Source organism: Pseudonaja textilis, chromosome 8, assembly GCF_049901715.1.
Source record: "Pseudonaja textilis isolate UNSWEBS1 chromosome 8, rPseTex1.2, whole genome shotgun sequence".
Lineage (NCBI taxonomy): Eukaryota > Metazoa > Chordata > Lepidosauria > Squamata > Elapidae > Pseudonaja > Pseudonaja textilis.
In genome coordinates, this window is record NC_141997.1 from 40,016,834 (window position 1) to 40,041,204 (window position 24,371).

At 43.8% G+C, this 24,371-nt stretch overlaps 1 protein-coding gene across 6 annotated transcripts in view; it reads left to right on the plus strand.

The window, feature by feature from the left end:
* Positions 1 to 1,707: 1,707 nt before the first annotated feature.
* Positions 1,708 to 24,371, plus strand: part of MYCBP2 (MYC binding protein 2) — a 134,793-nt gene continuing 112,129 nt past the window's right edge. For all 6 annotated transcript variants that reach the window (XM_087938006.1, XM_087938007.1, XM_087938008.1 and 3 more), the window contains exons 1-10: positions 1,708 to 1,993; positions 12,988 to 13,063; positions 15,639 to 15,854; positions 15,965 to 16,118; positions 17,518 to 17,714; positions 19,333 to 19,575; positions 19,828 to 19,899; positions 20,316 to 20,412; positions 22,912 to 22,985; positions 23,758 to 23,896. The gene's annotated coding sequence lies outside the window, so the exon portion shown is untranslated. The remainder of the gene's footprint in view (positions 1,994 to 12,987; positions 13,064 to 15,638; positions 15,855 to 15,964; positions 16,119 to 17,517; positions 17,715 to 19,332; positions 19,576 to 19,827; positions 19,900 to 20,315; positions 20,413 to 22,911; positions 22,986 to 23,757; positions 23,897 to 24,371) is intronic.

The window sequence follows — 24,371 nt, forward strand, 5'->3', positions numbered from 1 at the left end:
ACTTTGTCCTCTCACCCTCATATACCACCATCATCCCTTCACATGTCACTCTCACTGTCCCGATGAGGTCTGGCTGAAAAACAACATGACAGTTCAGTTTGGAGGAGTGTCTTTATGCCTAGGGAACTTGTTTGCTTTCTAGTCAGTCTTCCTAGAAATCCTAGGCAAAGTGCATGGAAGCCCCATTGAAAGAGGAAAACTTCTCCAGGGTTAGGGTTCCATCAGGTCTGCCAACCCACTAAACCAGTGGTGGCTAGCCTTTTTGGGCTCTCATGCCGAAAATTGCATGCACTTGCATGCCAGTAGCCAGAAGGCAATGCACACCACTGCCCCACGCCCCCTGTGCATGTGTGTGCAGCCCCTCGCACACCATACATCTCTGCGCATGCGTGCAAGACCCCATACATCTCTGTGCATGCATGCACATCTCCCATACACACCCCGCCCCCATGCAGGTGCACCAGATACCCGACAATCAACTGGTGGGTGGGTGGCACACGTACATGCGCAGTGGGGCTCTTCTGGGCGACCTCTCACGTGCCAGAAGTGGCTCTGCGATCCTAAACCAACATCAGTTTCATTCTGAAATCCAATTTTAGAGAGCCCTAATTTTAACCCAGTGTGCTCTAACCCTAACCCTATAGGGTGCATTTAAAAATCACCCTAAGGTTATATAGGTTGTCTTCGACTTACGACTGCAGCCGAGCCCAAAATTTCTGTTGCTAATAAGTGAGACATTTGTTAAGTGAGTTCTGCCCCATTTTAAGACCGTTCTTGTACATTTGCTAATCACCGCAGTTGCTAAGTTAGTAATCTGGTTGTTAAGAGAATCTGGCTTCCCCACTGACTGTGCTTATCTGAAGGAGATCACGACTCTGGGACAGTGCAACTGTCAGTGCAACATAAATATGAACAGGTTGCCGACATCTGAATTTTGATCACGTGACCATGGGGAGACTGTAATGGTTGTATGTGTGAAAAATGATCATAAACCACTATTTTAAGTACCACTGTAACTTCAAATGTTCACTTGACTGTCAAGTCCGGGATGGGGCACGCAAAAATGTTGGGCATCACTCAGTTTGCCCACAACACCATTGTACGAGCTGCATTGACTCACAATTTCTGGGTGCAATTTAAGGCACTAATTATCACCTTTAAAGCCCTACCTGGCACGAGGGCAGGTTATTTGCAGGACTGCCTCTTTGAAGGGATCTGCCCTATCCGTTGGATAGAACGGACAGTATAGGGATGATTAGGACTAGTAGAGGGATGAGGACTACTCGGTATTTTATTCCCCTCCCTCGCCCCAAAATGCAACAGAAACCACACCAGGCCTGGCTCCAAGGAGCCCCGGCTGCCTAAGGAAGGCCCTGCGCGACGAGGCTCCGTGCCCATCGGGGTTTGCACGGGGGCTCCGAGAGGCTCCGGACGGCCCCAGGTCGCCGGCAGAAGACCCGCTCGCCTCGTCCGCACCCGGGGCCGGAGGTCGCGAAGAAGACCGGCCTCCCCTTCCTCAAAAGAGAGAGAGAGAGAGAGAGAGAGAGAGAGGGAGGGGGAGGGTGGGAGGGAGAAGCCCGCCCCCACTGAAGCTCCGCTGCCTCGGCCGCCATGGCAACCGCGGCGCCCCGCCCACCCCAGGTCACGTGGGCCCGCGGACTGCCTTTTCTACGCAGCCGCAGAGCCGCCGACGCCGCCCTCCTCCCCGCCCCTCTTGACGGGCCGTGGCTGCCTGTCATCGCCGCCGGCGCGGGGCCTTCCGGGCGGTGGCCGAGCAGAGACGGGGGCCGGGCCGGGCGGAGCGCCTGGAGAAGAAGGCGGCCATGGGTCCCGGAGAAGGCGCCGCCGCCGCGGCTGCAGCGGCGGCCGCAGGGCCTCCGGGCCGCGAGCAACTGCTGCTGCTGTCGGGCGCGGCGCTGGCGGAGCGCTACCGGCGCATCTACACGGCGGCGGCGCTCAGCGAGCGCGAGCAGGCCGCGCACCTGGCCGGCAGGTGAGGCTGAGGGAAGGGGAGAGAGCGAGCGAGAAGCCGGGCGGGAAGGCCCGCCGGAGGAAGGGAGGCTGGGCTGCCCCGCCTCGCCCGGGCGGTGTCTCCGAGGGCCCCGGGGCTCGCCGTGCAGCCCGAGAGGCGTCTGCGGGGAAGACGCTCCCGAGGATGGCCGCCGCGGCTGAGGCCTCCCTGACCGGGCAGCTTCCCTACCAAAGGGCCCAGGGGTAGAAAGGCCTCTGCCGGCGGGGAGGGGGCTTCTTCCACCCTCCCCTCCTCCTCCTCTCCCTCTTTCTTCCCTTCCCTTCCTTCTCCCCCTCTCCTCTCCCTCCTTTTCCTCTCCTCCCCCTCCCTTCTCCCCTTCCCCTCCTCCCCTCCCCTTTTCCTCCCCCTCCTTTTCTTCTCCCCCTCCTCCTCTTTCTCTTCCCCCCCTCCTTCCCCTCCCCCTTCTCCCCTCCTCCTCTCCTCCCTTCCTCCCCCCCTTCCCTCTTCCTCCCCCCTCCTTTCCTCCTTCTCCCTCCCCTCCCCTCCTCTTTCTCTTCCTCCCCTCCCCTCCTTCCCTCTCTCCCCTCCTCCTCTCCCTCCTTTTCCTCTCCTCCCTCCTCCCCTCTTCCTCCTTCCCCCTTCCTTCCCTTCCCCTCTTCCTTGCCCTCCCCCTTCTCTCCAGTTTCCCTCCCTCCCTCCCCCCTTCCTCCCCTCCCCCTCCCCCCCTCCTCCCTCTCCCCTCTTCCTCCCCCTCCTTTATGTTCCTCCCTTCCTCTTCCTTCCTCCCCCCCTCCCCTCCTTCTCCCCCTCCTCCTCCCCCCTTCTTTCCTTTCCTCCTTTCCTCCTCTTTCTCTTCCTCCTCTCCCTCCCTCCTTCTCCCCTCTCCCCTCCTTCTCCCCCTCTCCCCCTCCTCCTCTCCCTCCTTTTCCTCTCCCTCCCCTCCTCCTCTTTCTCTGCCCCCCTCCTACTCTCCTCCACCCCTCCTCTTCCCCCTTCTCCTCCCCCTCCTCTGCCCTCCCCCTCCTCCTTTTCTTACTGTGGGCATCCTGGTCAGAGAGTGGAGCATCCCTTAGTGGTGGTTGAAGCAGGAGAAGCCCAAGGACAGCATGTTGGTATCTCTGTGAGCTTTTCTGGGCCCATCCGGGACTCCCCTGCGAGAATTACGCATCTGTCTCCTCACCTGCGCTGCTGCTGCTGCTGCTGCATCTCATCCCAGTTCCCCCCGTCCCTCCGTTGAGGTGCCATTTGGGTACCCCGAGCTCTTGCCTTTCCTGGGTCGGTTTATAGTTTCTGTGGCACACACCTTTGCATTCCTGTTTCCTGACCACATTTTGAGTTGGGATGGAAAGGCAGGTGGATAAGTGTATGGGGACAACCTAGATGTTCTTGAGACTTGCTCTGGAGCACTGAGGAGGTTACCTAATTTGGGTAAGGAAACATAAGAAAACAACCAAGTTCAGAGAGCACCAAGCACTCCTAATTGCTCTGTCTCTCTACTATAACTTTACTACATCCTCTTCTGCAGAATAGCTGTCGAAAGTAGTAAGCTTCTGGTAAGCTTCGTTCTTTAAATTTGACTGCTGCACAAAGAAAAGGTGATAGCGTCATCCTGGTGCGATTTCTTTCTTCTTTTCCCTCCTGCTGGGAGCTTACTACTCAGACTCTTAGTAGCCATTTCATGCTTATGATTTAAGGTTGGGGGATAGCGTTGCACCTTGACTTGTCTGTTTACATGATGAAGATATGTAAAGAGAGGCATTATTTGTCTGGCTAAGTTGCATGCTCCCAAATTAGCTGTGTCATCATATTGAGGGGTTTTAGTATAGCAAGTGAATTATGTTGTGAGTGATGATGATGATGAGTGGCAAGCTATCCAAATGGAACAAAATATAATCTAAAATTGCAAAACCACATAACATTTATGCCTAAAGGATTAATATACCAATTGTTAGTGCAGAAATGAGGGTGCTTCCTTAACTTGATTTTCTTTAGAATCCTTTTGCATTTGTCAGCAATTACTTTTATGTTTTAAAAGAGGCTTACTTGAAAACGTTTTTTTACACTGTTATTGGTTGAAAAAATTCTATGATTTATCGATTAGTAAGAAGGCAGAGATTAATATTTTTTCAAATGTTGCAGACTTCAGACATCTTCAAATGCTGGGACCAGCAACATTGTGGGGAATTAGCATGTTTTAATTGTGATTACTACAGATGTTTAAACTGATTTTGAATGGCTGTTTGATGGTGGACTTTTGTATGCTATCATGAATCTATGGGAGTTGATGACATGTAAGGGCAACAGATAAATCATATTGTGCCTTGGTTGCTTGAAGTATATATGGTTGCAACTTCTGAGAGTTTTGCTGATCAAAGTAATTCAAACCATTTGTAATTATGTTAATGGACGCTCTTTTTGTCAGGAGCTAAGCAATTAAAATGTAAACATTCTTGGAGGTGACTGTATTTTGTCTTCTGGGTTAGCAATGACCTCAACCACATTACAGAAAGGGGGAAGATGTTGCTAAGGCAGCATTTTAACTTGTGACATTGGGCGAAATATTTTATCTTTCATTCAGAATTGATGTTCACCCTTCACATCCGATAATTTGGTCTCACAGTCTTGTTGAACAATTAAAAAAGAAGGGATTAGCATAGGATTTTGAAGACAAGATATCTGCTATACATACATACGTACATACATGTGTGTCTCTATCTATCTTATCTACCTACCTACCTACCTACCTACCTTGGTACTTCCTTTATCCATGAATGTATTAAGGTAAGACATCTTTGATCCTCTTGGGGCCCCTTGCCATTCATTTCCCAGTTCTAGAAGGAATATTTATGCAGATATTCTAGGCCTGTGGTATTTGGCTGGTATTTCTTGGTATCTCTTTTCCTGGCTCTGAGACTTCAATTATACTCAAGTTGACCCTATCTATTTCAAATAAAAGATATACTGGCCTTTCTTTACAACAGTTCTAAGTACAACATACGCAAAGTGAGCCTCGCTAAATTCAGGGATGGTCCCAGGTAAGAACACGAAGGTTGCAGCATCTGCTTGCAGATACACAGTATTTCTATCTGATTTAGCTTTTTAAGAAGTATTCTTTGTAAATATACATGTATATCACAGAATAACTTTTCAGGGACTAGCTTATGGCATGCCTGCCTGGGTTTACATTTTGCATCAATTTCTCTTCCACAGGAACTGCTCTAAAAAAATATCCTAGCATCTTAAAGTTGTAATGAATGAATACAGGCATACAATGAATTTGAGAAACTATACCTATTCAATAGTCCAGATGTCAAACCATTCTGAGTATTTTACTCCCAATCCATTTAAAAAATGCTTCTGAAAGACTAGCTACAAGTATCTTAATGCAATAAATTATAATGAAATATTGAACCTAACTAGTACTATAGATATATCCACATGTTCTGCTTCCATTTGGGACAGCTGAGTCTATAAAGAGCTAGTAAGTATAGTTCTCTGGGCTTTAATCAGTCCCCTAGCCAGCAGTATGTAATTTTGAAAATTACTTCCATAGACTTTACCTGTGTGATCTTTGGAAGGAATTTATTTAGTAAAATTTTGTGCAAGTACAAGAATATATAGAGCTGCTTTGTTTAAATACACTGTTCAAAAATATAAAGGGAACACTTAAACAACACAATGTAACTCCAAGTCAGTCACACTTCTGTGAAATCAAACTGTCCACTTAGGTAGCAACACTGATTGACAATCAATTCCACATGCTGTTGTGCAAATGGAATAGACAACAGGTGGAAAGCATAGGCAGTTAGCAAGACATCCCCAATAAAGGAGTGGTTCTGCAGGTGGTGACCACAGACCATTTCTCAGTTCCTATGCTTTCTGGCTGATGGTTTGGTCACTTTTGAATGCTAGCGGTGCTTTCACTCTACTGGTAGCATGAGACGGAGTCTACAACCCACACAAGTGGCTCAGGTAGTGCAGCTCATCCAGGATGGCACATCAATGCGAGCTGTGGCAAGAAGGTTTGCTGTGTCTGTCAGTGTAGTGTCCAGAACATGGAGTTACTACCAGGAGACGTGGAGGAGGCCGTAGGAGGGCAACAACCCAGCATCAGGACCACTATCTCCGCCTTTGTGCAAGGAGGGACAGGAAGAGCACTGCCAGAGCCAGGAAGAGCACTGCCAGAGCCCTGCAAAATGACCTCCTGCGGGCCACAAATGTGCATGTGGCTGCTCAAATGGTCAGAAACAGACTCCATGAGGGTGGTATGAGGGCCCACGTCCCCAGGTAGGGGTTGTGCTTACAGCCCAACACCGTGCAGGACGTTTGGCATTTGCCAGAGAATACCAAGATTGGCAAATTCGCCACTGGCGCCCTGTGCTCTTCACAGATGAAAGCAGGTCCACACTGAGCACATGTGACAGACGTGACAGGGTCTGGAGACACCGTGGAGAACATTCTGCTGCCTGCAACATCCTCCAGCACGACCGGATTGGCAGTGGGTCAGTAATGGTGTGGGGTGGCATTTCTTTAGGGGGCCGCACAGCCCTCCATGTGCTTGCCAGAGGTAGCCTGACTGCCATTAGGTACTGAGATGAGATCCTCAGACCCCTTGTGAGACCATATACTGGTGAGTTGGCCCTGGGTTTCTCCTAATGCACGACAATGCTAGACCTCATGTGGCTGGAGTGTGTCAGCAGTTCCTGCAAGACAAAGGCATTGATGCTATGGACTGGCCCGCCCGTTCCCCAGACCTGAATCCAATTGAGCACATCTGGGACATCATGTCTCGCTCCATCCACCAATGCCACGTTGCATCACAGACTGTCCAGGAGTTGGGGGATGCTTTAGTCCAGGTGTGGGAGGAGATCCCTCAGGAGACCATCCGCCACCTCATCAGGAGCATGCCCAGGCGTTGTAGGGAGGTCATACAGGCACGTGGAGGCCACACACACTACTGAGCCTCATTTTGACTTGTTTTAAGGACATTACATCAAAGTTGGATCAGCCTGTAGTTTTTTTGTCCACTTTAACTTTGAGTGTAACTCCAAATCCAGACCTCCATGGGTTGCTAAATTTGATTTCCATTGATAATTTTTGTGTGATTTTGTTGTCAGCACATTCAACTATGTAATGAACAAAGTATTAAATAAGAATACTTCATTCATTCAGATCTAGGAAGTCTTATTTTTGTGTTCCCTTTATTTTTTTGAGCAGTGTATATAACAGCATTTTTAATGATTTACATCATTGTGATTGCTAATAAGGGACAAACACCGTCATGTCAAATGCATAGTTTGATATCAAATGTACATTCTTCATCCCACGCACAGTTAGAACCATATAAGAAAAGAAAGAAAGAGAAATATCTTTTGTCTCATCTCTTGTTATCTTCTGCAAGTTGAGAATCTCCATGCATAAATTAGCATGCAGGGATCTCTTCTTTGTAGCTGTGAAAGAGAACAGAACTGGCTGTTTATCCATTTTTGAATATTTGTCTCCTGCCTTTCCTCCAAGAGTCTGCATCGATTGTCCTCCTCGCTTTCCCCTTGTTACTGTTTTAGCATCTCACTGGTGAGAAAGGTTAGGCCAAGAGCTCTGGTAGCCCACCAGTTGAGCCCCATGGCTGGCTGTGGATCTGAGCAGAGAGGCTCTCTGGCCTGTACTCCCAGGGCTTCCTCACTACCAAAAAGAAAGAACAAGAACAGTTGGTAGAAAAGATAATGTTTTCCTGAATAGACCCTAAATTGGAACGACAAAGTTCTGAAGGAAATGCTGAAATGCTTACTTATAATAGTAATTGTGAAGATGGGGTGTGAACTCTCCTTTCCCATGGCACCTGCCTATTAAAGATGGGAAATGTAAAGTCACTGTCCCTTCCCTTTGACTTCTAACAAGGTTCTGGTCCTTGAGGTTTCTGAGGAGACCTCTGGCTTCTTCAGAAGTTGTCAGAAGAGTGAAATTCATGGCAAAGATAGTTACAGGGAGTTTATTATTTATTAAATTTTTATCCCACTTTTAGAAGTTCACCCAAGGCAGCACACCTGCATAATAAATCCTCCCTCCCTGCTATTTTCTAACTTTCTATTTCCTGAATAGCTTTTAAACCTATTCAGGAAGTGCTTCTGCAGTTTTAGCAGAAGGCAACTAAGTGTGACTTCATCTCCATGGTCTTTTGTGAGTTTTTGTGCAGCAGGGTGTCTTCTGCCACCCCAGCAGGCACTAACAGAAGCACCATATAGCTCAACTGTGGACTGAGCTAGAATCAGGCTGTTCTGAAGATAGTCTCTTAGAGGAATTTGCAACCCATCCTTCAGATTAAAAGAAAAAAAGAGCTTCAGCCACTTCAGTTTCCCTTTCTTAATTCCCCTGAAGGTTTGAAAAATCTGAAGTGGTTTTTGTGATGTAAGAATGACCTTGAGGGACAGGAGAAGAGAGGAAGTGATTAGACCAGAGGTGAGAGCCCCCAGTACCTTAACAGTCAAAGGAAGAAACCTGGGAAGCACCTGACTGATCAGGTGCTTAAAAATAGTGGCGGAAAGTTTGTACTTCCAGACCTGCGAAGATTCTGCTAATGTAACTTCACAATAAAGTAGATTTATCTCACCAAATTATTTGCATTTCCTATCTGGTTTATGCAGGAAGGCTGACCAAACGGATGTGCAAATTGCACCTGGCCATTGCAGCCATGTTTATAAAAAGCTGCTTTAAAAAAATGTCTCTAGAAGTACAGCCTTTGTTAAGAAAGGTGGGCAACTTGGTGAGTTATCCAGAGCCTCCCTTTGTTGTCCCCTCCCACCCCTTCAAAATTCCCAAAGGAAAGGGAATAGGGAATACCCTGCCCTGAGATGGGTAATCCTGAGAGACCACCCCTCTGCTTGTTCCCACACCCCCTCCATCAAGTTTTTAGCATGTCTGGAGAGCAAGAAGGAACCAGAGATGGTCCAGCTCATCTTCTGGATGCCTTCTTCAAATAGCAGCAGCTGCTCTCACTAGCATCTTCCTACACCCTCTGAAAGAAAGAGCTGCTCCTGTTGCATGGCCCTAAGCCATGGTATCCTTTTAATCCTTTTACAGTTTTTAAAAATGAAAACGGAATACTTGCCTCGGGTCCCCTCAGAATCTCCTATAATTTGCAAGAATGCTGGTCAGCCTGATTGGAATTATTATTATTTTTTTATAATAAAAAGGTGAACGGCTATAAATGAGGGAAAGTGAGTCTGGGTAAGTGGGTATCGTGAAAATGTTTCCATTCATCGAACATTATCTAGCACGGGGGGAAGTTGTTGTTGTTGTTGTTGTTGCTCGGTGGCTAAGTTGTGACTCTGACTCTTCGTGGCCCAATGGACCACAACATGCCAGGCCCTCCTGTCCTCTCCTGGGGTTTGTCCAAATTCATATCCATTGAGTTGACGACCCTCTCTAACCATCTCATCCTCTGTCCCCTTCTCGTTTTGCCTTCCCCCTTTCCCAACCTCAGCGCCTTCTCCAGCGAGTCCTCCCTTCTCATTTTGTGGCCAAAGTATTTGAGCTTCGGCTTCAGTGTCTCTCCTTCTAAAGAACAGTTCGGGGTTGATTTCCTTGAGGAGTGACTATTTATTTTTCACATCGTATTCTTTCACTAACCATTTTTTTCCTCCATTTTATTTCATATAATTCACCAATTGGACATTCCACCCCCCCCACACACACACACTTTGAAAATAGTCGACCTATTGACAACCCGATGACATTAAGAGTTGAAGGTATAGTCCAGTGTTGGAGCACCAGACACCAGAAGAGGAGCTTCCCGCTGCGCATGCACGGAAGCGCCAGAAACCGGAATAGTTGTTTCCCGGTGCATGTGCACACACCAGGAAGCTGAGCTTCCGGTCTCCGATGTGCTCATGTGCGCTGGCCACTGGAAAAAACAACATGACCATCTTCTCTGTGCTCTAGAAAGAGTGCAGAGAAGAGCAACAAAGGTGATTAGGAGACTGGAGACTAAAACATATGAAGAATGATTGCAGGAACTGTCTGTGTCTAGTCTGATGAAAAGAAGGACTAGGGGTGGCATGATAGCAGTGTACCAATATCTCAGGGGCTGCCCCAAAGAAGAGGGAGTCAAGCTATTCTCCAAAGCACCTGAAGGGCAGGACAAGAAGCAATGGATGGAAACTAACCAAGGAGAGAGGCAATCTAGAACTATGGAAAAGTTTCCTGACAATTAGAACAATTAATCAGTGGAACAACTTGCCTCCAGAAGTTGTGAATGCTCCAACACTGGAAGTTTTTAAGATGTTGGACAACAATTTGTCTGAAGTGGTGTAGGGTTTCTTGCCTAAGCAGGGGGTTGGACTAGAAGACCTCCAAGGTCCCTTCCAACGCTGTTTTTCTATTCTATTCATTTTTCACACACACGACTATTTCAGCATCCCCATGGTCACGTGATCAAAATTCAGATGCTTGGCAACTGGCATGTACTTGCGACCTTCTGACAAGCAAAGTCAATGAGGAAACCAGATTCACTTAACAACCCTGTTACTAATTTAATAGCTGCAGTGATTCACTTAAACAAATGGGGCAAGAAAAGTTGTAAAGGAAGGAAAAACTCACTTAACAAAGTTTCACTTAGCAGCATAAATTTTGGGTTCAGTTGGGGACTGTAACTCGAGGACTACCTGCATTGGCCGGAGCAGGTCCATCCTCCTCTCTTCTCTTATGCATGCACACTCTTCTTTATTACCTCATCTCCTCAGTTTAATCAGCAGTTGATCTTGGTCCGCAAAGGCTTCAGGAAAAATATATATTCTACAGACGCAAAATTCAACAAAACTGGCAACTATTTAAGGTGACTAAAAGCTGGTGTAGAATGAACTTGCTACAATTGTCCTAATTTTGCTTACTTCTCGCCTGTGGTTCTTAATATTTTTTTCTTTTTCCTGGCCTTTAGTTGATTTAGTTGATAGCGTAAATCAGGAGGGGAAAAAACCCCACCATTTTTTTTCCTTTTGACCAGGTAGAAATTTGTCTCAATACCAATTTTACACTAGCAGTAGCACATATATACTGCCCCATAACTCTTTCTAGCACTTTCTGGGTGATTTACAAGGTAGAAGCATTATTGCATATTCCTGAGTCCTCATTTTACGATCTCCAAAGGATAAAAGGCTGAGTCAACCTTGACCCGGTCAGGATCGAACTCCTGGCAGTGGGCAGAGTCAGCTTACAGTATTGCATTCTAACCACTGCTGTTACATCGTCCTGTAAGATAGAGGTGGGAAGGAATATGTAATAGGTTTTCAATTCCCACAAGATATTTTTAAAATAAACAATAATATTTAAATGTCATTGGTATTTAATGAGGTCTAAGCAACTGGCATACCAGTTATAATAGTCCTCAGGACAACTGCTGTAGCCTGTATCTGTCGTTCTTAAGATGAGAGACAAGAATGACTTCATGGTACACTGCCAAACTCTCGGCTAAATTGTAGCGACATGACATTGAATCGTAAAATGATCCACAGGAGGAAAAGGTGAATTTGAATGTCCTCTTTTTTACATAGGCAGAAATCGGTTATTTGCTGTTCATATTTGCTTACAAATGTAACCAGCCATTTAATCCATGAATTATTATAAGGGTAAAGTATGTTTTTGTGCTCTGCTGCAGTATATGCCTTTAAAGAACTGTACATTCGTACCTCTCATTGGCACTGAGCCATTGTGTCCAAGCAATTTTTTTTCTTTAAAGCAAGAAATAAGCAGTCCATGCAGAGGGGTGGCTGTTTCTGGAAGGATCGGAAGGGTCATGGGTTTTAAGAATATCGTTGACTGCAGGTTAACATAATAATACAGCTGGGAGGGACTTTGGAGGCTTTCTAGTCCAACCTCCTGCTCAGTTAGGATAATCTGTACCATTTCAGAGAAATTCAAATCCAAAAAGTTAGCAATACTAGGATAAAACTTGATGTTTGTACTATAGTCACTAATCAGAGATAAGTGTGGTTTAGTGATAGGAATTAAACAAGAAAAGAAACAATAGGGTATAAAGGAAGCACAGCAAACTGCATACAAACAAAAAATGAATATTTAAAAATGCAAAAGCAAATCCAAGGGTATAAAAGTGTATAAAAATACAGAGTTGCCTAACTGATAAATACAATTTATTCTTACAAAATAGCCTACTAAGATTCCAAAATGCTGACTTCATGGTTGTTAAAACATTGACCTGGTTAAGACAGAAGGAAACAGAAGGAAACAATAACATATAAGGGAATGAAGTGGCTATGATTCTGCTTATGAGCTCTCAAGAGCGGGAAGTTGTATGCTACACTTACTGTACTGTAATACATTTACTGTATTACTTTCTTGTGTCCATTGAAAGTAATTGTGAACATTTCATGATATTTCTGGACGGGTTTAGCATCTGCTAAGAGGCGAAACACAACTTTTACAGCGGCAAAAGAGGGCAAATTAGATCTTTGCACCATCCGAGAAAAAAAAAAAATTAGAGGAGACTGCACACTTGTTTAGACTTGTTTCCATCAACAAGCAAGCAGAGCGCCCTTAAATTAGTATTCTAGGTTACCATCCTTGTATGATTTCTCAAGGAAATCATGCCGAAAATGAAATCCTAAGAAACTTTCAACACATGGTTTTAATCTATGCTGAGGGCCATCAACTTTCCGGAATGGAGACATGAGGCAGAGATAATTTTATGTTAGCATACAGTTTAATGTCAAAGCCGTTATCTCTGGAGGAAAGGCCAAGGGCATAAGGAATCTAATCGTATTCCCAGGGATATAGGGGGGAAAAAATGACTGCATTGTAGAATACTGGATCAGGTTCCCTGCTTTGTTATGGAAGAATTAAGATATAGGTGAATTGGGCCCTGGATTTAGGAATTGGTTGGAGATGGAGAGCTTTAAATTTGGTTCATGACAGCAGTGGACTCTGGAGGCCATTAAATCCAATGTGTAAATCTTGTATGATGATTTTCAACTGAAATAATGTGTATCTGCCTTCCTTTTTAACAGGTGCAAAAAACTTTTGAGTAAGAAAAAGCTAAAACGGAAGCAGAAAAGTAAATTGAAAATGAGAGCACGGAACAAGGTACATTCTTTCATTTTCTGTTTGTTTTCTATTTGGGAAGGAATTAAAAAGTATATTAATCATTTGACGAAATCCACATTAGAGTTGTATAATCCCTAACGTAGCAGTTCCCAGCGTTTTTCTTTATGTGAATCATAAAGTTTTGTAGATAATATGTAACCCTTGAAAAGTGCCTATGGCCTGGTGCTCCCTGTGGATCTCCCTCTCTTTGGCATTTAAAACCCCTAAAAGTGAAAATACAAGTTACATGTTTGATAGTGGAGCTATCGTAATCACTAATACACTTGAGAAAGGGGATGGCTGGAAAGAAGAAAAGGCTGAAACATCATGAGAACACTGATCCTCACAAGAGTTTGAGGTTCCTACCTCACAAAATCTTGAGGTTTTTTTTTATCATTTTGAAAGTAGTGGTTTCTTGGGACCCCCACCAGCAGTAGCACTTAGACTAATATAGATGAGATAGGATGAGATAAGATTAAGATAAGACAAGATAACTTTTATTATTTTTTACTGTGAGCACACCGGCACATATTAAACATGAAATTCTATTGCCTGCTCTCAAAAGAAAGTATATATCAACCTGTACCCATACATAACACACATACACACATGCTGTAAACCTATTCTTCCTTCCTTCCTACCTACCTACCTACCTAACACACACACACACACACACACACACACACACACACACACACACACACTAATCTGTCCATAGAGAAAGAGGAAACTTGAGAGTTCACAAGTATACAGCTCCATAGTGCTTGATAGCCCTCTCTTAAGCGGTTTACAGAGTCGGCCTCTTGCCCCCAACAATCTGGGTCCTCATTTTACCCACCTCGGAAGGATGGAAGGCTGAGTCAACCTTGAGCTGGTCAGGATTGAACTCCAGGCTGAGGGCAGAGTTTGCCTGCAATGCTGTATTCTAACCACAGCGCCACCAGGGCTCCTAAGTGTGCTTAGAGGCCCCTTGGAGAATCTCCCATGGCTCTAACGTTCCAAGAGTTTCATCCTGGAATGTGTGATACAATCCACAAGGTCAAGGCAGGCTGATTCCAAGCGTTCTGGAACAGAGTCTGAATGTGATGAAGTCTGCGGAGGAGCAAGAGAAGAGCGGAGGGGTTCTCCCCTTCAAGGAGTGGAGACTTTAAATGACCCATTAAAAGGAGTGCTGCGGCCACTTATGCTCGGATAGGGGTGAGGGTCTGAGCAGATAGCCCCTGGGACAAGCTAGGACTGGGATGGCGAACCTATGGCATGTGTGCCAGAGGTGGCACACAAAGCCCTCTCCGTGGGCACACGAGCCGCCACCCCAGCTCAGCTGTGCTGTGCATGCACGCATGCCTCCCGCCGGCCAGCTGGTCTTTGGATCTCTGCTGTGCATGGGCGGGGCGCCGGGTGCACGTGCAGGGATGGGGCGCATGCACAGGAGGTGTGACATATGCACGGGAAATGTGCGTGCATACACAGGGAACATGGATTTATTGTGTTTTGGGGGTGCACGCACATGTGCGTGCTTTGGGCACTCGGTGCCGAAAAGGTTAGCCATCCCTGAGCTAGGATGAAATTTACTTTTTTTTTAATAAAATTTTATTTCGGTTTTCCACATTTTAAAAACATCTCTTTTTAGTGAACAGCATGATTCCAGGTTTTCACATTTCATTCAAACTTGACTATGATTACATACTCTCCTTTCACATTTAAATTCATATCTTACCAATACTTTACGTACTTTCTATTATTATTTTTTCAAATACTTTCCTCCAACTTAAATTTTAAATATTTCTCATACCTTCGTATTCATTATACTTTTATATCTGTCAGGTTTGCAATTTCATCGCATATTCTTATTTCATCATTTCACAAATTCTAATTCAATTCAATCATTTAAAAAAAAAATTCCCCCACAATCACCAATATGAGTGTGCCACCCCTCTAGCTTATATATCCTTTAATTAACTCCCCTTTAAATCCCAATAATCATTTAACTTTTAATTATCGCCTAAAAATTAATAATAACACTCAGCTAGGATGACTAAGATGATTTACAATGCTGAGAAGGTTGGTTGTCGCCTCCTGATTTTTTTTAAAAAAAATGCCCAAATGTGATTTTTTTTAAAAAAAAGTAATAATCTTTACTACATATCCATACTTATTTCGGGATGATTTTTCCTTTTGCCAAGTACCTGGCCTAGGTATTGTTGATGACTCTGCCCTTTGTAGAATAGCGGCCTGAATGACACACGGTTGCTGTCACTTTCGTTTGAGAGCTACTTCTGCTGGTGGTTTAATGTGCTTCTCCCAGGATCCCACCAAGAGCCATGCTGGTTTTTAAAGGATTCTTTTCATGTTGGGAACATTTGTACTTTGAGCATTGCCACTCTGGGCTTTGAAAACATTCCTGCCTTCTTGCTTTTCTTTGCATTAGAAAGGAAAATTGGCCCCAACTTATCTGTTATATTAAAGTGGGGAGGAGAATAAACTTTTGACAAACGCCCCTGTAGTGTAAGAGGCAGATTTTTTTTCCCCTAGTTGATTGCAAGAAAAAAAAACCACGCCTCTCTTGTTTCATCAGAGTGAAAGTCTTGATAATATGGTATCCATACCAGATATCAAGCTTCACAGCAACCCTTCAGCTTTCAACGTCTACTGCAATGTGCGGCATTGTGTTTTGGAATGGCAAAAAAAGGAAACGTCCCTGGCCTTGGCCTCCAAAAATGCAGTGCAGAGCGGAGATTCAGACAGCGACGAGGAGGAAGAAGCCAAAGAGCCCCCTGTGAAGCTGCCAAAGGTAAGGGGCCTCTGGCAGGTCCAAGTTGTTCTTGTCTTGGAAACGTTCTGCAGGACACACAGCTCAGAAGCACGTCTGGCTAAGGGGAACTTCCTGCTTTCTGTTTTTAGATAATAGAAGTTGGACTATGTGAAGTGTTCGAACTGATTAAAGAGACAAGGTTTTCTCACCCGTCTCTCTGCCTGAGAAGCTTGCAGGCTCTCCTGAACGTTCTTCAAGGCCAGCAACCAGAAGGCCTCCAGTCAGAACCTCCTGAAGTTCTAGGTAAGCTCTCCTACATTTGCTCAAAGTCAATAAAATTAGGCAGTGACCAGTCAAACTATGCCTGAAGCCTGTCTGGCTTTAGTACTGTATTTCTGTTTGAAGCCGCAGCTCCTCCCTCAAAGCCCGTTACTGATAGGAACCTGGTTTTTGCTCTGTTGAGAATTCTTTGCAAGGACAAAGACACAGGTAATCCTCGACTTGTGACCACAATTGAGCCCAACATTTTGGTTGCGAAGCGAGACAGTCACTGAGGGAGTTTTGCCCCATTTTGCGATCTTTCAATTATTAAGTGAATCACTGCAGTTGTTAAATTAGCAACACAGTTGTTCCGTTGAATCTGGCTTTCCCCATTGACTTTGCTTGTCGGAAGGTCGCAAAAGGGGGATCACATGACCCGGGGCATTGCAACCATCCTAGGTACATGCCAGTTGCCAAGCGTCTGAATTTTGATCATGTGACTAGTGGGGGATACTGCAGTGGTCGAAAATGTGAAAAACGCTCATAACTCAGCCCAAAGGTGCTTTTTCAGGGGGCAACTGGACTTTCTTATTTTTTTTCTTTGAAGACATTTCACTTCTCATCCAAGGAGCTTCTTCAGCTCTGACCGGATGGGGGGAACGGAAGGATTTATACTCCTTGCAGACAGCTGGTGATTTGCATACTTTATACAGTCGTTAAGGCCAATTGGAGGTTTGTCTGTGTCCCACAAATGACCAGCTGTCTGCAAGGAGTATAAATCCTTCCATTCCCCTCCATCCGGTCAGAGCTGAAGAAGCTCCTTGGATGAGAAGCGAAACATCTTCAAAAACAAAAAACAAAGACCACAGTTGCCTCTTGAAAAAGTGCCTCTGGGACAACCATGACCTGGATGACCGAGAATCTCCATAGACATTTCGCTCATAAGTCACATTTATCAGTGCCATTTTAACTTTGAACGGTCACTAAATGAACTGTTGTAAGTCAAGGATTACCTGTATATAAGAGTTTTTCATCGGTTGCGGTTGCTATTTGACCCAGCCAAAAGAGCAAGCAAGCAAGCAAGCAACTGCAGTGCAGCCTGTGCTGTGAAGTGCCGGCTTATATGGGAGGGCAGCACTTTCTCCTGCCTGTGCTTACCAATGGAGCACCATCTCTTTGTCAGTGGGTGTTTTTGTAGATGGGGATGGAATGACTGAAGAACGGCTATGGTTGGAGCATTTACCTATCTCCATACATAGCTTAAAATTATTATTTGCAAAAGGAACCTCAGTCCTTCCCATCCATTCATGGATATTTGGCCAGCGTGCCAGCGTGCAACACTGCAGTATGCAAATCCCTTTCCTTGTGTCCGCTGTGTGCCTGCATGCTTCGATCACCCCTGCGGGGCGTGTGTGTAAGTGACCTTTTCTTCCGTCTGCAGAATCCCTGTTCCAGCTCCTGCTAGAAATCACGGTTCGGAGCACTGGGATGAATGACAGCCCCGGCCAGTCGCTGACCGCCCTTTCCTGCGCTTGCCTCTTCAGTCTTGTGGCTGCCTGGGGGGAGACCGGACGGACGCTCCAGGCCATCTCCGCTATCCTGACCAACAATGGGAGTCATGCTTGTCAGAACATCCAGGTCTCGTATTCCACCTCACCCACGTGGCACGAATAGCTTTCTTTTAAGGAGGCCACTGTGGTTTCCAAGCCTAAAAATTCTGGAGTATTTTAGTTTTTCTAAAGATTGCATCAGAAATACCAAGAGAAAGAGAGAGAGGGAGGGAAAAAAGAAACAGATTTGCCATTTTTGTGAATTTGACTTCTTTTTTTAAAACCTTGCCAACATCTTGTTTGGGAATAATTAGGAGTAAAAAAAACAAAAATAAAGTCTAAATTGGGGTTTAAGAAGCGTTACCAGTATGTTTGTGCCGAACTCTGCTAGTCTAAAGTCATAGGAAAATATAGCTAGTCTCTGGTGCTGAGGACAGCTCCTTTTGTAATGAAGATCATTTGTAAAGTAATTGGGAGAAACTAGGAGATAAAGCGGGGTGAGGTTGAGCAACCATAAAAGCAGGTTCCAAACCTGTTTTCCATTTGATTGTCACTGATCCTAAATCTCACCAGCAGAGGAAGAAATGCTTGGTATACAGATAGTCCTTGTTTAGCAACTGCCTCAGTTAGTGACTGTTCACAAATGCAGCTGTAGTAAACAGTAGGCTCTTGGCCGATATTGCTGCACAAGAAAACTTTATCTGAATGAGAGGGCGTTCTTGTTCCCCCACCCCTCCGTTTCTCTCTCTCGATTATGTCGTTCACTTGGACATCGCTCTGGAACATATTACAGTTGCTAAAAGGAGGATTGCCTGGAACATGTTTAGGAATGAGTATATGAACTTAAGTCACATTTGCGAAAGAAGGAAAAATCTAGCAAGCCGTCTGACGTTAATTCCTTCTGAAGAAAAGGTTGTTGCGGATAGTTTTGAATGATCGGGTCACCATTTTTTCCTAGTACTGACTGAGTAGCTTTGCCAGGAGATCCACTGATTCCTGAGTTTATATTTGTTTAAAAAACAATTTCCCCTCTTTAATATTTTTTAGTTTATTTACATATTAATACTATAAGATACAAAAATAGAAAAAACATAGTAGGAAAGATAAGGGAGGGGAAAAAGGGGGAACAAGAGAGAAAAGGCAAAACTCTCTTTGGTGCAGTAGAATAAAATAACAACATCAAACTTACTTCTACATAATAGTATAAACCAGCCATTTCTCTAACAGCAAACCTACCAAATCAAAGTTTCATTTCCACCCCCACCTCAGGCACAAAGTTCAGAAGCAGCTTCCAAGTAAAAATAAAAGTGCTTTTGTCTTTAATCAAAACAGTCAATTTGGCCATCTCTGCTAACTCCATCCATTTCTGCAGTCATTCATCCATTCTGGAAGATCCACTGATTCTTGAATGAAAACCCAAATCTGTTGTTACCTATTGCTTCTTCCCTCTTCCCATTCCCCCAGCTGCACTCCCACTGACCCATCCACTTTTCATTTTCAGTTTTGGTCACAGAGTATTATTTGTTACAGATCATCAGAGTTGGAAAGGACCTTGTAGGTCATCTAGTCCACCCCCCCGCCTCAGCAGGAGACCCTACACCTTTTCTGACAAATGGCAGTCCAGTCTCTTCTTGAATGTCTCAAGTGGTTTAAAGTTTCTAACGATAAGCCAATCATTTGGGGTTATTCCTTTTTTTCTCCCTTAGGTGCCAGCTATCTTAAATGCTCTTCAGAGGAGTGTGCAGGCGGTTTTGGTCGGTAAAATACAGATCCAGGATTGGTTCAGCAGTGGAATTAAGAAAGCTGCCCTGATGCACAAATGGTCCTTGAAGGACATTTCAGTTGATGAAGATGACCCGACTCTACTCCAGAGTGACGGCTACTTCTTGTATCTGTTGTGCAAAGATGGATTGTACAAAATTGGCTCTGGATACAGTGGAACTGTCAGGGTAATGTATCCTCCAAGATAAAAGCTTACGTAAGATATTTTAAAATGTCTGAAGCTGGCCCGACGGAGGCCATTTTGAGACTTCAGCACTGACAGAAACAGGATGTTGATTTTATGAATAGCAAATCGGATGATGTGGTTAAAAAAAATCATGGAAAGATTTCCAGTCAGTTTTTCTTGTATTTTACCTCTTGGTTTGGGTGGGGGGAAAAGGCAATTTCAAGAATCTTATGGTATTTTTACTGCGTTACAGGGCCATATATACAATTCCACGTCTCGCATCAAAAACAGAAAAGAGAAGAAATCATGGTTGGGTTATGCTCAGGTAAGAAAAAGATTGAAAGCAAACATGAAGAAATGCAATTTTGAATTAAATGTGCCTATAACTTTGAATGAAATTTCGAATTGATAGTGTAGTTCTAAAGTACTGAAAATCGAAAGGAATTAGTATTGATCGTATGGCTAAAAAAGTAGTTTTTACAAAATGATTTCTAGCAGAAAGCAAAGGTTACAATCCATTTTAGTTGTTCACAAAAAATACTTTCTAACATCATTTCCTTTGAGAAAGAACAGGGTTTATTTCTCTTAATTTCCTTTTAAGATGGCCAGAAAAAGAATTGATCTGGTGTTTCCATGAGACAGTATTTTGCTGCTTGTGGAAGTTAGAGTCTTTTAACTTCATCTTATCCATCTGTTGAGTACTTTTGGGAGTAGCCTGTGTTGTGATCTGGTGTTTTTCAGGGCTATTTGTTATACCGGGATATAAACAATCACAGCAGGACAGCCATAAAGATAAATCCTGAATCTTTGGAACAAGATGGAATAGTAACATTGCCAGGTATGCCCAACAATGTCTTGACACTAACAAATGTGTAATTTAATAGAAGCCACTGAGTCACAGGATGTCCCTTCATCAAGGCCTGATTGAGTGTTTCAGAACTACAACATAACAGATAATCAGATTTTCATCTAGTCTAACACACACACACACCCAAGCAGGAGACCATACACCATTTCTGACAGATGGGAGTCCAATCTCTTCTTGAAAGTCTCAAGTGATGGCGCTCCCACAACTTCTGTGGGCAAGCTGTTCTATTGGTTGATTGTTCTCACTGTCAGAAAGGTCCTCCTTATTTCCAGGTTGAATCTCTCCTTGTTCAGTTTCCATCCATTATTCCTTGTCTGGCCTACAGGAGCTTTAAAAAATAGCTTGACCCCTTCCTCCCTGTGGCAGCCCCTCAAATATTGGAAGATTGCTATCATCAGGAAGCCCTGGTCCTTCTCTTCCCTAGACTAGCCATGCCCTGTTCCTGTAACTGTTCTTCATATGTTTTAGTCTCCAGTCCCCTAATGATCTGGTTGCTTTTCTCTGTACTTTTTCTAGAGTCTCAACAACTTTTTTATAATGTGGTGACCAAAACTGGATGCAGTATTCCAGGTGTGGTCTTACTAAGGTTTTATAGAGTGATATTAGTACCTCCCTTGATCTTGATTGAATCGCTCTGTTAATGCAACTTAGGGTTGCATTAGCTTTTTTGGCGGCGGCTGCACACTGCTGGCTCATATTTAGCTGGTTGTCTACTAAGACTCCAAGATCCCTCTCACTGTTACTGCTATTGAGCCTGGTTTCACCCAGTCTATATTTGTGCTTTTGGTTTTTCATGCCTAAGTATAGGAGTTTACATTGAATTTTATTTTGTTAGATCTGGCCCAGTGTTCTAGTCTGTCGAGATCCATCTGGATCTTGAGCCTATCTTCTTGGGTGTTAGCTATTCCTGCCAGCTTAGTATCATCTGAACATTTAGTAAGTTCCCCATACCTTAGGTAAACACCAATTGATACATTCTAATAGCTGCCACCAAGGGAGAAAGAAAGAAAATGTTTTGCTTGCTGCTTTATGATCACACTGGGAAAAGTCTCAAGGTCCAGTCTTTGGAAAACTCACCATCCTGTTCTTTGCACACAGTTCGCATATTGCTTCAAATTTTGGGGCCACAGTTTTCATCTTGTAGACATGGGGAAAGTTGGTCGCAAAGCCTCTGGGGCGTGGGGATTTAGGGGGTTCGCTCTCGCTTGAAAAGCTGGAGGAGACTGGTTGGCAAAACGGCCCAACTTGAGTGGTTTGATTTTTCAGCTCAAAAACATGAACCTAAGAGTGGGCTTTTGAGGGCTCAGGGAAATAAAATGTTCCTACTCCCATCCCTCAAAGCCCCCTCCTCCTCCTCCCTCAGCCCCAGTGAAAAGCAGGACAGAAATCTCCCATCCCAGAACCCCCAGGTGAAGTCAGATTGTTCCTAAGGGGAGGCAGGAAAAGGAGCTTCCTCTGATTGGATCCTTGGTCTTCCTCTCTTCAGGGAAGTGGCTCTCCCCGGAGGCTGAGGGGTTGCTCTCGTCTATTCCAAACCCCTTTCTCCTGATGATCGGCTACGTGGCCTTAAATTTCCCTCTTTTAACCCCCAGAACATACTTAATATTAGCTGACATTAATATTGGACACAACCCCTTTCCTCAGCGGTTATTAGGTTTATATACAAGCAAGGGTCTTCAAACTTGGCAAGTTTAAGTCTTGTGGATTTAAACTCTCAGAATTCCTGAGCTAACATGACCGGAAGAGGAATTCTGGGAGTTGAAGTCCACAAGTCTTAAAGCTGTCAAGTTTGAAGACCCCTGATATACAGTCATGCGAAAAAGACAGTACACCCTCTTTGAGTTCTGTGGTTTTTACATATCAGGACATAGTAAAAATCATCTGGTCGTTGGCAGTTCTTAAAAACAGGTAAATATGTCAGATGAACTACACATGACATATTACATCACGCCATTTGTTTTACAAAAAAAGAAAGCCAGGTATGTGTAATATGTCATCTGCTGTTGTTCATTTGATGATGTATTTACTTAACTTTTAAGAATTGCAAAGGACCAGATGATTTTTACTATTTCCTGTTACATAAAACCATAGAACTCAAAGAGGGTTTATTTTCTTTTTACATGACTGGAAATATGCTTTTATGCTATTCGGGAACAGTTCTTACAAGTATAAGATCCACTTGTAAGTGTAATCATTTAGTAGTATCCACTAGTAATGTAATCACGTTGTGTGCTGATTTCTTAAAATACTAGTTTGAAATATAACCACTTTTTCTGTATATGTAGTAAAACAGTTGTTGAGGTTTCTTCAAGTGTCTGTTTTGTTTTTTTAAAGAATAGAATAACATAGCTACTTCTGAAAGTCTTCAATGTATTTTCCCCCAAATTTTGAATCCATCTCTGTTTGTCAAGCATTGGAAAATGAAGTATTTTATATGAAATGACCTAGCAATTATTTTTTTCTCCCCAGACTGTCAGATGGAAGGGCAAAACATCCTTTTTACTGATGGAGAGTACATTAATCAGATAGCAGCTTCTAGAGATGTAAGTTAAAATTCCCTCTTGATTTTTTTTGTTTAATTTTATTTTGGGGTTAAAGGGCTGGGCAGCAGATATTAAATACTCAGATGCTAACCTCAACTGTCTTTATTGTAGATATTCTTGCCAGCAGATTGCCATCACACGGTCCAGTTCCGAATACCCCATAGTGGGCTGTGACTTGTGGGTTGGGAACCTCTGGTTTAGAGTGGCTATGCTCCTTCAAGAGACTAAGTCTGTCCTTCCGTGAATTCTGTACACTCTTATTTATCCAATTTGCCTTGACTGCTAGTAGCTCAGGTAGACTTATTCCAATTGATAATTGGAAGTGCTGCTATATTTGTTATTCTTGTTACTTTCCCAAAAGTGAGGTCTTAATATATACTGAGAACAGTGGAAACAATGTTTTTAACCAAACAAAAGAACAAAAGGGGTACACTATTGTTTTTCTGCACTTTTCTGTTTGGATTTTTCAACTCAAATATGACAAGCCAAACTATAATAATAACAATAATAACAAATAACTCTTTGCATAACATAATACAGCGCGCAGGGTATTTGTGAACTATAATGATTTTATCTCTCGAACTTTAGGCCTTGCATTGCACTGAATATGTCTAAACTAATCTGAAAATGATTCATTTGAATAGGGTTCTCCCCCCCTCCCCCCAAGTATTTACATATTACTCCAAAGAATCACTGTCCTGCATAAGTCTTTTTAACTGAGATATAGTGCGGAAGAGGCAGGACTATTAATCTGGCACGTCATGTGTTGCAGGATGGCTTCGTAGTTCGGATATTTGCAACCAGTACAGAACCCGCATTACAGCAAGAACTGCAGCTGAAGCTTGCCAGAAAATGCTTACACGCGTGTGGGATCTCGTTGTTTGATCTGGAAAAAGATTTGCACATTATCAGTAAGGAAATTACTTTTCTGTACAGTGTTTTGCCTGTTTGTCGAGCATCCCTGAAAACCAAACGTAAGAAGTGAGCAAACTCAGCAGGTAATTCACTCAGCAGAGAAGGGAAAAAAGGTCAATCAATTGTTCTCAAGAAGAGTCTTCCGGAGAGCAGAATTGGTACAACCAGTGGGCAGGGTTGGTGGCCTTAGGCAGCCAGAGTCTGATGTCATGCACCCAGGATTGTCAGGTAGGTAGGTGGGTGGGTGGGTGGATGGATGGATGGTTGGTTGGTTGGTTGGTTGGATAATGGATACATAGATGTGATAGATAGATTAGATAAGAGATAAGATAGATAAGAGATAAGATAGATAGATAGATAGATAGATAGATAGATAGATAGATAGATAGATAGATAGATAGATACAAGAGATAAATAAGATAGATATGATAGATAAGATAGATTAGATAGATAGATAGATAGATAGATAGA